This window comes from Mauremys mutica, unplaced genomic scaffold (genome assembly GCF_020497125.1).
Source record: "Mauremys mutica isolate MM-2020 ecotype Southern unplaced genomic scaffold, ASM2049712v1 Super-Scaffold_100198, whole genome shotgun sequence".
In the NCBI taxonomy this organism is placed as follows: domain Eukaryota; kingdom Metazoa; phylum Chordata; order Testudines; family Geoemydidae; genus Mauremys; species Mauremys mutica.
In genome coordinates, this window is record NW_025423285.1 from 743,940 (window position 1) to 757,285 (window position 13,346).

Sequence of the window (13,346 nt, forward strand, 5' to 3'; positions counted from 1 at the left end):
AGGCACCACTGGGAGTTGAACCCAGGATCTCCTGTTTACGAAACAGGCGCTTTAGCCAGCTAAGCCATAGTGCCTGTCTGTGATTAAGATGCTATGTCTGCCCAAACCTGACTCCCTGCCATCCCCACCGGGGCCTGACAAGCTTTGCTTGTGTTTGGATTCTTCAAAGCAGAGGAGCAGGTGACGTTTTCGTTGCAAGTTGTGTGTGTGTGTGAATCTTTGTCCAGGTCTGCACTACAAAGTTATTTCAGCAGAATTATATTGCTCAGGTGTGTGAAAAACACATGATGCTCCCTCAGTCGGCAGCTTGTGGCTGGTGCACACACTGCAATGCCACGTCTGGCGACAAAACTGCCCTGTTTTGGTGACAAAATAAAATCACCTAGACGAGAGGCCTAGAGCTTTTTGCAGCAAACGTAAAGTGACAAATAGTCAGTGTAGACGCTGCTGTTCATTATATCACCATAACTGGCCTCCTCTAGTATCCCACAATGCCCGCCGTGAACTCGCCTGCCCTACATTCCTGCTACAGAGCCATGGGCCCCTCCCCTTTCATCGCTCTGGGAAGTTCTGACAGCTGAGCCTGCTGCTCTGCTCCGGCAGCCAGGAGCAAATCACTGCCGTGGATGCTGCTCTCTCCCACCCTGCGAACACAGAGCAGGCGGCGGAAGCTTCCTTAAAGTGGCGGGGGGGGGGCACTGGCATCAGAACTGTGGTGCCACCGTGACACCCCTTCCCTAAGGCCCCACACTCACTCCACCCCTTCTCCCTCAGTCCCCCAACCCCACACCACCCCTTCTACCTGATGCCTCATCCTACCCCTCCCCCAAGGCCACACCCACAGAACCCCTCTTCCCCCCAAGACTCCACTCTGTCCACCCTTCTGTCGTTCATCCTTACGGCTTGTAAAAAGTAGTGGGGCCATGGCCCTCTAAACCCCCATGAGCCAGCACCCCTGACACCGAGCCAGGCAGGTAGCAGCATGTGTGTGTGTGACAGAGACTGCTGTGCTGTGTTGAGCCAGTGAGGGAAGCGGGGGCTGATATCGGTGCTGTCCCCCTCCCCCTGCCTCAGGACTGGTTGCTTCCAGCAGCTGTCTGAACTTAGAGACAGCGCACCGACACACTCACTCTTCTCTAACACACACACACAGTCTCTGCCCCATCACACACACTTCAGGTGAAAAGCGGCTGTCAGTGTAGTAGGATGTGATGCTGTACCAGCCTATGAGGCATTGCAAACCCTTCCCAAAGCACCCTGCAGCCAGTTGCACAGTGGGATAGCTACCCACAGTGCACTGCTCTCTGTGGCGATCCAAGAGTTGCTAGCGTGGATGTGCTCTGGTGACACAAGCCGCATAGTGTGGATACGCAACAGCAGTTTAATTAAAATGCTCTAAGTAAAGCCGCATAACTCTGTTGTGTAGACACAGCCTGAGAGTGAGACAAGACCTAGCTCCTGTTGACACCAAGGATGCTCAGCCACTGAAACTATATTGTTAAATTTAAAGAACCGCAAGTTCCTCCATAGTTGACAGGACTCAACCCCGAGCAGGGAGCCACCAATGGATTTCTAATCTATCACCTTAATCACTCAGCCACAATTACTTGCTTTATGCAGTTTTCTCACTACATTCTAGTTCTGATCTCACTGAGTGATCATTTCCAATTGTTTAACCAGACCAGCTTCCACACCACACTCACTGCTGTGCGTGTGTCCATGGCTGAACAGCAAGAATTCCTGCCCATTTCCCTTCTGGCTGGAGTATGATGAGAATATGTTTGTGGTTAATGACGTTGCTGAGGATTGTTGTCCCTTTCCTGCCTTGATTAATCCTGCCTTAATTCAGACAGTCCCTTTCCCGCCATATCCCCAGCACATCAGTGATTGCGATAGCAGGGGGCAGGTTTTCTCTGGGGTACTGAAATTTGCCAGGGGATTGGTGGCTCCTTTCTTTCCTCACCCTGGAGTAAACTCAGCTTTTTATTCCATCCCTGATGTTTCATGGAATAACAACAGCAGCATGAAGAAAGAGGTGGGCACAGCGGGTCTTGGGGGGGAGCAGAGAGGTGCAAGCGGTGGGGTGGGCTGGGCTGGGCTGGGCTGGGCAGGGGAGGGGACAGAGAGGCGTGAGTGGCAGGCAGGATGGGTGTCACGGGAGGGGCAGAGAGGTGTGGGTGGTGGGCAGACCTTGGGGCAGAGGGTGTAGAGGCATGAGCAGCAGGCAAGGAGGTCGCAGGGGAGGAGAGGAAGGAGCAAGAGGTGGACTAGCTCCTAGTGAGCTTCCAGTGCTCATGCCCAGCCTCCCCACATGGAGTCATGGGCCACCTATGACTTGGGGAGGGGCTTCGCTAACCAAGCCCCTCCCCAAGCTCTGTTGATGGGAGAAGCCCTCCTGTTGACACAGCGCTATCTGCACCGGGGCTGGGTTGATAGAACTGCATTGCTTGGGGAAGTGTAAATTTTTTGCACCCCTAAGTAATGTAGTTACACTGACCTAATTTTGCAGCACAGACCTGTCCAAAGAATCACACACACACCTTGGGAGCAAAACTTCACCTGCTCCTCTGCTTTACAGAATCCAAACACGAGCAAAGCTTGTCAGGCCCCTGTCGGGGTGGGCAGAGAGTCAGGTGTGGGCAGACAGGCGGCTTTAAATAACAGCAGGCACCATGGCTTATCTGGTTAAAGCACCTATTTTGTAAACAGGAGATCCTGGGTTCAACTCCCAGTGGTGCCTTGGGGAGCAGCTTTTGGGGCACCTGGCATTGGCTACTGTCAGAAAACAAGATGCAGAGCTAGGTGGACCAATGGTCTATCCCAGTGTGGCTATTTCTATGGTTTAAATTACACTGACAGGCACTGATAACAGAGTTACAGAAAGTTTGGGAGTTAAGAGCAGGCAGACTAAGGGAGAAATGCCATGAGTCCAGGGTAATACTTCACTGCGGTTTTACCATTTCCACTTGATAAACTCCCTGCCAACCTTCTGGGCTCCTAGAGCAGGGGACTGAGCCTGAGCTGAGACACATACACTGCAACTTTATCCAGACCAAGCTGCAAGATCCTGATTAATATGACATGGGCCAGCCCTGGGTGTTACATTGTACTGGAGACGTAGCCTAATGTTATGTCTACACTGTGATTAAAACACCCAGGGCACCTGTCTCAAATCCCAGGTCAGCTGACTCAGGCTTATGGGGGTTGGGCTGCAAGACTATAAAATTACAGTGCAGACAAATGGGCTTGAGCCCAACCTCTGAGACCCCACGAGGGGTGAGGGTTTCTGAACCCAGGCTTCAGTGTGAACACAAATATCTGCACCACAGTTTTTAGCCCCACAGCTTTAGCTCCATGAGCCCAGGTCAGATGACCCAGGCCAGTCCTGCTGCCATCTTTATCCCAGGAGAGATGGACTCTAAGGGTACGTCTCCATTGCAATGGAAGCCCAGGTGTGGCACGCTGTGCTCAAAGCAGCACCTGCAAGCCCCATATTCACCATTCTCATATAATGATGCCATGGTTTGTACAAAGTCTGCCTGGTGAGGTGTCATTTCAAAAGTCTTGATCTGTTGAACATTAATATCGGGTTGGATTGTGTGTGCTCGCATTGGTTGGGAAGTTATGAAGTTTTGCTCTGTGTGCGTTACTGAGATATGTTATGAGGTTGGGAAATGCCCCCCACCAGCCTTTCAGGTGCGCCAATGGAGGAGCCAGACTCACTGCTGGCCCATTGAAGGTATCCACACTCCCAAGGACTATCCCAGGAATCGTGTACAACGCAGGCTTCTCCGAGATACCACAGAGACAATGGACACTGCTGGACTCACATGGTAGCAAAGGAGCTTCCTAGCAAGTTGGAAGAAACTATGAAAGAAGGGAAGAGACATCGTGACTTGGCCTCTCTCCCCCACAACTCAATACCTGTAAACACATCTGGAGGACAAACACTGAACTGAGATAAATCAGAAGAGAATAATAATAATAATAAATTCAAATCAAAGTCCCCAAAGAGATTAGTATGGGTGTTTCAGCGGAAAATTTTCAGTCTGGGGGATTTTGTTTTCTCAGTCAGACCTTGCCAAGGGAAGCAGGGAGAAAATGTTTGAGTTGCCTCCTTCAGAACAGCTTGGCCTAGACACTAGCTCTGGTTCACTGTTCTGGCCTTTATTTATTTTAATTATTTGGGAAGGTCCCAGGGTGTTTGGGGTAGATTATGAGGATGTTCCCTTTTGAGATTAAAAACTAAGAAATACAGGACTAGAGAATTTTTTTTAAAAGAAATCTGGGATTTAGACATTTAATTTAAAGCAAGTTTCTGAGAAGGTTTTTGTTTGCAAGAAGCAGCATTGCTGGGTCTGTTATTGTACCAAAGGGGGAGATGGTTGTCTATAAAGGAGGAGTAAAGACTAAAAGCACCCAATGAGAAGGGGAGTTGAACCCATACAGACAGAGTACAACAGATTAGCAGTGCATTACCTTAACCCCTCAGCCAGTGCATTTGAACTGGTAGGAAATGGACAGGAGGAGAAATCTAAGGCCAGCAGAGATAGGGCCAATAAGGTGTTTTTAAATACTTAGTGGAAGCAGGGGCTGAATGAGCTCCCCCCTCACATCTAGTGAGGAGCTGGGGGAAAGACTTCAGGAACAGACCGTGTTTGCACAGACACACCTACTCTGCCTAGCTATGCAGCATGATGGAGCCACTTTCCCAAAATGACCAGTTTTGGCTGGTGGTGGGTTACAAATCACTTTAGGATTGAGTGGAATGAAATGTTATTATCCTTCCTGCATGAGTGAAGGGCAGCAGAACATACCTAGTCCGTCCTGATGGAGGGGTGGGTGGGTGGGTGAGGAATAGCTTTTATTGGACTGCATAGAAGATTGAGAACGTCTCCCTAAACCAGTGATTTCCCAAACATTTCACACTGTGCCCTCTTAGCCATGGCTGTGACCCCCCGGAAGCCGCGGTCGAGAACCAGGGCTGGGAGTGGGGCTGTGGCTTGCTGGGGAGAGGGGTGCAGACACAGGTAAGGGGGTCGCGGCTGGGCCGGGGGCTCAGGCTGAGGGTGGGGTGGGCGAAGAGCTGGGGCAGAGTGGGGCTGAGTGGTGCTCCCTCCCTGCCCTCCATGGGGGCTGGCTCGGGCCCTGAGGTGCCCCCATGAACATTCCTCTGTGCCCCCCTAGGAGGCATGCCCCACATTTTGGGAATCACTCCCCTAAACTGACCCCTAGTCACTAAGCAGGGGCTAGTGATGCCAAAGCCCAGGGACAGGGAGCTTTGCCAGAGTGGAGCCTGCAGGTCACATGCTGGGGGGCTGACACAGGCTCAGTGCTCTGGAACAGCTCTGAACCAAACCCAGGCAGAGCCCTCATCAGTGTGACACCGCCCAGGGGACGCTGTCACTGGGGGAAACCTCCTGGCCTTCAGCACGTCCTCGGACTGACCTTGGACCTTTCAGCACCCCTGTTCCATGCCAGGAGCTTCCTGTAGTGAGTCACCTTAGCAGGGCACCTGGGAAAGCCTTACACCCCCCCACCCCGCAAAGGAGTCCTGCACCCCCAACTTCCACAATCACCAGTGACTCTCAGCCAGCGCTGTAAAACAGAAGGTTTATTAGTGGTCTGGAATCCAGCCTGGGAACGTTCTGTGTTCGCACAGGAAGCAGGAAGATTCAGCAACGTCCATCTTGGGGAGACCCCGGACTCAGAGCCTGGGCTCTCCCATCGAGTCCCCAAACCAGCAGACTCCTTGCTCCCAACAGCCCAACACAGCCAGGCCCTTTGCCCCTCTTCTGTCCTTTGTTCTGTTTCCCTGGCAACCTGCTCATCTGGCCTCCAGCTCTTTCTTTGTTCTCTGAAGGACGTAAATCCACACCCTGTAGAGGTCAAGCAGAGGAGTTTATTACACACAGCGCTGGCGGAGTGTCACCTGGCTTATTAGGCTCAGAGGCACTGTCAGTCAATTGATTACAACAGAATATATAGATTTTCCATGGGCGGGGGAAAGTGACGGGATAGGCAGCTCCGCACCCCAGCTTAGGTTTTGCAGCAAGACAAGATAGCACAGTAGCCAATGGTTAAGAGGTTACATAATGTCTCCGCTCATGGTCTCAAGTTAGCAAGTTAACATTTAATGAATACTTTGATAAAATGTTATTAATATAAAATATGTATGTTGAATTCTGATTTGGGGTCCACAGGAATGGAGCAACTCCTTTGATTGTCCAACAGGTACATTACTAGGGGTTAAAGCAAAGAAACGGTGAAAGTATATGGCAATAAAGATTGTTTTTTGTGTGTCTAAAGGCAAGGCATTGATTCCTGGGAAGGGAGGTGGAAGGATGCCATATCTTATACTGACATGTGCCAACTTCTCATAAACTCAAGGTTGGATCTGTGGGAAGAACATCTCCCTACAGAAGAGACTAACACAATAGGAAAAGTTTCAGAGTAGCAGCCGTGTTAGTCTGTATCTGCAAAAAGAACAGGAGTACTTGTGGCACCTTAAAGACTAACAAATTTATTTTAGCATGAGCTTTCGTGAGCTACAGCTCACTTCTTCGGATGCAATAGGAAAAGGGATTCTTTGTTCAATCTGCAACTTTGAATAAGACACAATTATTTAGTTCTTAGCTCCAACACCTGGCAATTTGCTGACTAGGCCTATCTTAGCAAGCAAGGCTTTCTGTTTATCCAGCTTTCTCTTAGCTAATCACGATGTGTTAGGCATCTGGTCTCTTGACCATACTCTGAATTTTGGGTCTGGAAAAGAGCTGGCATAATCCATAGACCAGGTTGTTATATAAACTGCACATGGATTTGAACCCTTCACATACAGTAATGGCAAAGTTCTTGGTTCAGGCTTGTAGCAATGATGGAAGAAACTGCAGGTTGAAATCAAGACTCTGGAGTACATCCACAGTTGGGATGGGTCATCAGTCTTTTTTGGAGAGCTTCAGTTTGTAGCAAAGTCCCTGCAGAGGTATGAAGCAGGATTGAAGACAAGATGGAGATGAGGCATGAGCATTTTATAGTCTCTTGCCATGTGGTCTTCGCTTTCTTTGTCCCAAGGACACTTTATCCAGCATGTGACATAGAAAAACCTTAAAGTTCTGTCCATAGGCAGGTCCCTGCATACCTTGCTGAGGCACAAGGTGTATCTGCCTTCTCTCAATGGGTCGATTGTATAGCTCATGGTCCTTAATGGGCCATCAAGCAGGCTAGGCAGAACTGACACCAACTTGTCTGGCTGGGGTGTTCCCCGGAAGCATAGCACAAGTTTGAAATATGGGCAGCATTGAGCCAATATTTATAACGTCAACTACAAAAATTGATACACATCTAGAGATAGCATAATTCTAATCAGCCAATCAAAACCTCTCCATAGATCCCTTTCACGACAGCTCTTGTGTCATCCAGAGGGCCTGTGATATGCAGGGGGTCAGATTAGATGCTCTAATGGTCTCTTCTGGCCATAAAGTCGACTAATTTCTGAAAAACTGAGTGTAGCATTGGGAGCAGCGTCTGATGTTTTACTGTCTAGCCGGCTTGCTTCCTAGAACGAACGCTCCTTGAGTGGGGTGATCCACAGGGAGTAGCTCAAACCTGCAAAGTGCCTGGCCAGGGGCAGGACATTAGCCCAGCAAGGGAGGGGTGTGGCAGTGACATCACAAAGGCCTTTTGCAGGACCTCAGACTATTGGTCAAAGGTGGTGGGGAGGTGGTGACCTCACAGAAAGATGCTGACATCAGCCAGGCAGGACAGGGGCGAGGGGCCAGGGAAACCTCAGAGACCCCTGTGGCTTTGCTTCAGCAAGTCTCCTTCTCCAGGTCTCTCTTTGAGGACTGAGAGAGTATTCGGGTTCACGGACATGAGCGCCAGGAGGAACCTCTTTCGAGTTTTCTCCTTCCCTTTTACTGATTTTACTAGAAAACAGCCGTCCCTGTTTAGAAGGTAAGAGCCTCCTCGAGGTTTGAAACCTGTTCGGTCTGATCCATCCGGTGACAGTTGAATTCTAGGCATGGAAAACACGAGCTTAAGGAGGCAGAATTTTATTCCGCACCTGGGATTTTGTCCCTTAGAAACACTGGGGATTATTGTTTGTCCTTTTTGTTTCACCTTTTCCTGCATCCCTCCCCCCCTCCTTTCTCTTCTTCTCTTGCTTCTTTTGTCCTTTCTCCTGTTCCCCTCCCAACACCAGGAGGGGTGGGTGTGTGTGTGTGTGTGTGTGTGTGTGTGTGTGTGTGTGTGTGTGTGTGTGTGTGTGTGTGTGTGTGTGTGTGTGTGTGTGTGTGTGTGTGTTGTGTGTGTGTGTGTGTGTGTGTGTGTGTGTGTGTGGAGTGGCAGCTCCCACTGTGGGAGGTCCACCCAAAAATGTGGGGCTGAAATAGTGCTCGGGCAGTGATCCCACCGGTGACCTGGGCCATCGTTTGGGCTCTCTGGTGAGAACCCTCAGCCTCCCATCCTCAGTCTCTACCCTGATTGGCTGAGCAGGGGGTTATTGACAGGGAGGAGACTCAGGTCCTTGTTGTTCTCTTTTAAGACCAAGTAAATAAGTCAGAACCAGTCATATGTTTGACAAATTTTGCTGCTTCGCTGTATTAATGGTCTCTGAGCAGTTCATGATTCTCTCTAACATTGCAGTTCTCCTAAAATACATGCTGAATAATTACTGGGCACTGTTGTTGGTCTGGAGCTCATTTGAGAACATTTTACTCAAGTCATTCAATGTTTGAAATTCAAGATCTGATGGTTAGTTTGAAAATCAAGGCTCTTGGGTCCTATTTCCAACTCTGCCCCTGGCTGGCTGTGTGACCTAAGACAAGTCAATTCTCCTTTCTCAGCCTTAGCTTCTCCCTCTTTCAAGTAGGGATAATAATGATCTGCTCCTAGCTACCTCACGGTGGGTGGAGGATGAGGATCCATTGGAGAGTGTCACTAGGAATAGTGCATAATATGAGGTGTCCTATCACATTTACTCAGAGCAGATTATGACATATTAGAATAGCTGAAATAGTATATTTGATTTTTGTTTTGAAATTGTTAAGAGCAGCAACTACTTAGCTCTGACTGAAGCATCTTATCTAATGTTTGTGGTCTAAGTGTCTCCCCTCTGTGTGTGACGAGACAATTTAACACACTGTGACAAACAGGAGATGCTTTTGTTTTGCAACAAAATATTTGTGCAAAGAACTTTCATCCCACTTGTTTTGATTTCGAGAAACAAACTGGTTTAGTCTGAAGGGGATTTTCTGACATTGAACAGGTGCAGTGTGTCCCGTGACACCCGCCCGCTATACGCCGGCCCCTGCAGAGAGCGCCATTGCTGCAGCTGGTTCTGCTGGAGCCCTGTGGTTGCCCTCGTTCGGCCAGGAACAAGCCTCAGGTGAGCTGCAAAGAATCCTGTCCAACCACGTCTGGCAGCCGCCATCATGTAGCCAGAAGTCCGCACACCTGCCGGGGAAACAAACCAGCCACCAGAAAGTGGTCCATTGTCTCACGCGGTGCCAGAGCCTGACACAGCACCCATGGGCAACCTTTGCTCTGCACACGCCGGCCGTGCACACGCCGGCCAGTTCCCATGAAAGATGTCACTTCACGTCTCGGTACTTAAAAGGTACCTGTGCCACTGGCAGATACTTTAAGGCTCCCGGCAGTGAGTTCTGGGGACAGTTGCTCACTTTCACTGAATGTAACTGTATGTGCAGCTCTGTGCAGTCACATTTGATAGAAGTTTGGTAATTAAATTATACAAGAGGGTCAGGTAAAGTGGCTACTACCACCACTATGTTTTGTCCTGCGAAGCCTTTACAGCCATTCTGAGGGGAAATGGGCCCTTTGCCCACAGAAATGGTCTATAGGGGACTGCTCCAGGCAGCAGGTGGAGAGATAATCTCATCAAAATGATTTGACTCCTGGGTAATGTAAGCAAAATCACTAAAGGAATGTCCAGGGTTTCTATTGGCACTTAACTCGGCTGCCCCTGGCTGGCTCTGGTTGTAGAAGATGGACGTGTAATCGGGCTTCAGTTGTGTAAAAAAGAGTAATCACAGTGCAAGGGATGTTAGACAAAAGAGAACTTTGTGTGTGATGATGTAAGGTTTTAAGGGCCTAAACTGACACTCATGGTTTGTAAAACTCTTGTTTTGAAGGTTTAAGATGAATTGGTTTGGTTCTGCTTTTTTGGGATTTTTATATAATGCCTCTGAAAATCCATTTGAATCATTCCAAGTGGCAAAACTGCCAGACACCTTTTGCCAGACACAGGTAACTAGTGTTGTTTGGGTTTGGTATTTAGCATTTAACCCTTAAGGTACCTCACTACTCTATAAAGTTCAAGACCAAAGTTATGGCTGTAGTAAGGGGCAGCCAGAACCAGAAGGATGAAGAAAGAAACATTGGTTGGACAGACGGACGGATGGACAAACCGAATAATTAAGCCTCTGTTTAAAAAAATCCACAAAAACGCTTAAAAACATTAAAAGGAAAAAAGGGGCAAAATGTTTCCCTGTTTACCAAAATACCTCAGCCTAGCTCTGCCCTTGGGGTTTGGGGGTGGGGGCACTGATAGCAGGGTTCGCCTAGGGCGCCAGGTGCTGGCAGCTAGTCTAGGGCTGCTCCTGCCCAGAGGCCTTTATTCCTCCAGCCTGCAAGGACAGAGGGGGTGTCAGGAAGTTGCCCCTTCAATCCCACTCACAAAACCCCTTCTGAGGAAAGGCAAAATCCTGAAGAGAAAAAGTGACATCAAGAAGGACTCCAGAGACAGAGCTTTTTAAGACCTTAGGGAATAGTTGAGTGTCTGACCAGGGACTTGAACCCTGGACCCTCAGATTAAAAGTCTGATGTGCTGCCAACTGAGCTAGCCAGGCTCACAGAGAGAGTAAGTCAGTTCATGCAGAGGAGAAACTATGGAAGAAAAAGAGCAGGAAACAATAGAGGAAACCTGCTGGTCTCTCTCTCTCTCTTCCCAGCCCTAGCCCTGGCCTGCTCCTCCCGCCAGCGCCCTGAGGCATTTTGCCAGCACCTTGCCCCAGTCAGCTCCTCCCTCCCCAAACGCTGGCAGGCCCAGCTCAGGAACCTGGCCGCTCTTACAGCCGCCTCTTCCGCCCTGACCAATAGGGAGGAGGATTGAGTCTCCCTCCCTCAGGCCTGTGCCTCAGCATTCCTAGGGAAAGACCAACCCCGCCAAAGTGACTTTGGGCCAGTAGGTCAACCAAGAGGGCGGCCTCCTGTGCCTGGCTGCAGCCCAGCTGCAGAACGCCGAGTAAACCCAGAAGACAGCCCCCTTGGTTGACCTACTGGCCCAAAGTCATGTTGGCCATGTTGGTCTTTCCCCAGGAATGCTGAAGGGCGGGCCTGGGTGGGGGTGTGTGCGCAATGTCACACCCTCCTCCTGAACTTACTGCCAGAGGCTTGGACACTGTCCATGGTAGAGGCGGTACACCTAAAATCCCTGCTTGTCTCTGGTCACACCCCCTTTCAATACCTTTAAATGTATGATATCCTACATGGGTGGTCTAGCAAGGTATAGGGTTCCTGGTCCCCGGCTGCCTGAAAACATGTTGGGGTGTGGTATTGCTAACAGAGTGCAGACAGCAATATCTGTTAACGTGTAGGTGTCTTGGCATTTAGCCACCAATGGCATAAGGCAGTGTGCCTCAGTTTCCCCTCCCACACAGCAGCGTAGGCCTGTTATGCTTTTGCTGCTGTGCCAAGCTTCCAGCCTGTTTACAGGTATGAGATGAAAAGAAACAATTCTTGTGGGACTGTCTTGTCACCATCCCTAGCATGTATAAAAGTTTTTTTTTCCCCACAAAACAGGTATGTCCCACATCTTTAAAGCGTTTACCACTAGTATTAACTCCTTGGGCTTGATGACGTAGCAAAAGACCCCCAGATTAACAGCAAATCTACGGCGGACAGGTTTTGTTCACACAATTTAGCTTGTTTAGTGTCTATTACATTTCCCAATTCCTTTGTGTACCCTCGTAAGTGCTCTGATGCAGATTGTTCTGCCTCTTTGGAGAAGGTTTTAAATTCAGGCATGTGTTTGAGGTGTTGGCAAGGAAGGGTGCACTGCAACCATGCCTGCCCTTGGCCCAAATCACACATTCCTTCAAAGCTTGTCATGTCTTTTCCCCTCACCCACGTATCTAACAAATCTCTCATTTCATTTACATAAGCCACATTACTGAATCCAGATCCCCTCTTAAGACTCCTGAATTTAACCCTGTAGGTTTCAGGTGTAATCTGAAACTGTTTTAAAACTAGTTCCTTACATTTACCATAGTTTGTAGCATCATCAATAGGCATCTCATTCAATATGTCCATAGCTCTTCCAGTCAATTTGGCTACCAATATGACCATTTTTTGATCACCAGGGATTTCACAGAGGTGCAGAGTCTCTCAAAGGTGATGAAATATTCAGCAATATCACTGGATTCATCATACTGTGGACATAGTCACTCCCATTTGTGGATTTTTGGGGAAGTGGAGCCAGCTGCTGGAAGGTTTTGTCTCTTCCACTCCATAACAGCCAGTCCATGCTTCTGGGCCTCAGTTTGGGCCTCTATTTCTCTGTCTCTTAACTCCAGGGCTCTTGTGTGAGCAGCTCCCTCCCTGGCTGCCTCTGCTTCCATAGCCCTTCTGTGCACAGGTGCCTCTGCTTCTTTGAGCTTCAATTGAAACTCCCGGTCCTTTGCCTTCTCTTCTGCTTCCAGTCTGGCCAGCTCTAGTTAAGTAGCTGCCTCTCTGGTAGTCATTTTCCTCCTTTCTTGTGCTGAGACACCCCCTCTGCAGTTCACTGAAACTGGGATGCACTCAGCTCAGGGGGCTTCTTAGTTAACAGAGACTTTCCCAGCGCCCAGTGTTCAGCCTTTCTGGGCAGCAACTTGCAACCTGTGCAGTTCCAGCTTCTTCTGCTCTTCACTCTTCATTAGTTTGCTTATTTTTCTTTCCCTATTTCCCTTACCCGAAAGGAGCAAACAGAAAATCATAAACCAGTAACCACTTTGTCTGTTCTCTAGCCACCACACCCAACTCACTACCAGTCTCTCAAAGCAATCAGCTGTGAGTCTGGAGGTCAGGACTGGGATAGCAAGGGCTGCGGGTCAGGAGTGAGGGGCACCGTCAGAGCTGGAGGGAGCCCAGGGGCCTGCGAGTCGGGAGTGAGGGGCACCGGTAGGGCTGGGGGAAGCCGAGGGGCTGCGGGTCGGGAGTGAGGGGCACCAGCAGAGCTGTGAGTCTGGAGGTCAGGACTGTGATAGCAGGGGCTGCAGGTCGGGAGTGAGGGGCACCAGCAGAGCTGTGAATCTGGAGGTCAGGACTGGGATAGCAGGTGTAGC

General features: G+C 49.5%; 1 non-coding gene across 1 annotated transcript; it reads right to left on the reverse strand.

Moving 5' to 3' along the window:
• Nucleotides 1–74, reverse strand: TRNAT-CGU. Its single transcript has one exon. It is a non-coding gene; the product is annotated as a tRNA-Thr (tRNA).
• Between the last annotated feature and the right edge of the window lie 13,272 nt (nucleotides 75–13,346).